At 35.8% G+C, this 1960-nt stretch overlaps 1 long non-coding RNA gene across 1 annotated transcript in view; it reads right to left on the reverse strand.

The window, feature by feature from the left end:
- Positions 1–1960, reverse strand: part of LOC109329584 — a 7139-nt gene that overhangs the window by 1585 nt on the left and 3594 nt on the right. Inside the window, exon 2 of the long non-coding RNA XR_002105553.1 lies at positions 747–751. This is a non-coding gene — a long non-coding RNA (uncharacterized LOC109329584). The remainder of the gene's footprint in view (positions 1–746; positions 752–1960) is intronic.

The raw sequence follows: 1960 nt of genomic DNA on the forward strand, positions 1-1960 counted from the left end.
AAAGTTATGCCAAAAATAGAAAATCAACACTAAAACTAGTCACTACTTGTTTGTATCTTACAACCAGCAGCAAAGTGATTGGCTATGATGCATCCAATATTCAATATGTGATGAAACAAGTCTGGAAACAAAGTTTCATGCAAAAATTTCAACCACAACTATATTAACCAACATACACCCGAATCAACCAACATGCAAATAACTAAACAAGACAGCAAACAACAAAACACTGAATGCTATAGGCAAAATTTGAAACTCAAACAAAATGGTTATTCTAAGACACACACTAAACAATACTCTAAGAACCTTTGACAAGAACCGATAATTCGCCACCATGATCAGATCGAATATATACTATCTTATGATTAAATTTGTTTTGGATTTGCATGGCAAGGTTTTTGAAAGACTTAAAAGCATCGCTCTTGGATGAAAGAAATAATGTCCATGTAAATCTAGAGAAATCGTCAACAATCACTAATCAGCATAATGGTCAGTTGCGGTACAAATGCCAGAAACTCGTGCTGCAAGTGGAGATTTTTGCTGATTTATGGCAAGTTGAGTGGCCAAGGTAGCAAGGGAGTCAATTTTTTTCTCAATTTTATCTTGCTTCACCGAATCTGTCCCAACATCATGGACACCTCTGACTACTATACCATCACTACTTCTTGCACTGAACTGTTGAGAGTTGGAAGACATCTTCTCAATGAAACCTCTAGCCTCAAATGGGGTCATATCTCTAAGTGCACTACCACTAGCAGCATCAATAATATTCCTCTCCATGTTGTTCAGACCCTCATAAAAATATTGCAGGAAGAGTTGTTTAGAGATCTGATAATGGGGGCATTAGTGACATCCTCCAGATTAACCCTATAGATATTATTTATACGATATCCGACAAACTTAACTTTATTAGATATATTGTCACGAATAATACAAGACTCAGAATTAAAAGATACACGGTTACCTTTATCGCATAGTTAGCTGATACTCAAGAGGTTATGTTCCAAACCTGCAATGTATAATACATTTTCGATCACGACCTGATTTGAGTTGCCAATTATTCTGGTGCCAAGTATCTTCTCTTTGTTGTTGTCTCCATAAGTGACAAACCCTTTTTATTGCAAGGATAGATCTAGGAATTTTGATCTATCACCCATCATATGTAAAACCAAAAATGAGAAAAGGAAGAGTAAACCCTAGCAGAGCACAAAGAGGGAAAACCGAAAATGTGTGTTCTTCAAAGTGAGGCCAAGTAAAAGTGTGTGTGTTTGGAGTGGGGAATCCGAATTTAACCCCATTTCCATGTGCTCGAAGACATACTTGCAAAACATAGATCACTTGCCTTTTTCAGGTACCCAAGTTATGTTGGGTGCTTTTCTGTTAGTAACTACGGAGTTATCTCCTTTTTTAATCCATACATACACGCCACTAGGTATACCACATTTTATAATATAATAACAGTAGGAAGTGTGGCCATGAGTGCCACAATAAAAGCATGTAGGAACCTTTTTATTAAAAAATTTCTTATTTGGCCGATTAATAGGTCTCCTATATGGTCTTCTCCTACGTGTAGGGGGGATATATCCTAGCCCGGTATGGCCACCAACATTTCTGGTTTTACTAAGAATAATGTCTAACATGTTTTGACTCTCTGTGAGTTTTGCAAGTTTTTAAGAATACCTCCCTCTTCTCTTTTGGAGAAGATTCGTCAACCAAGAATCACAGACATTTGGTTGACATAAATTATTATCAGAGCAATTGTATGCATTACAAGAATAGATCAAATCTAATGTTTCATTTCCTCATCAGCTTTTGAATCAAATTTACTTCAGGCTTTTTTTCCATTATTTAATATAAAGCATTTACACCCAAAAGCATGAAAATGAGAAATATTAGGTCTACGACCTTTTAAAAGTTCATATGGAGTTTTTGAAAAAGTAGGTCTCAAGAATATACGATT

The sequence above is a fragment of the Lupinus angustifolius genome, chromosome LG16 (assembly GCF_001865875.1).
Source record: "Lupinus angustifolius cultivar Tanjil chromosome LG16, LupAngTanjil_v1.0, whole genome shotgun sequence".
Taxonomy (NCBI): domain Eukaryota; kingdom Viridiplantae; phylum Streptophyta; class Magnoliopsida; order Fabales; family Fabaceae; genus Lupinus; species Lupinus angustifolius.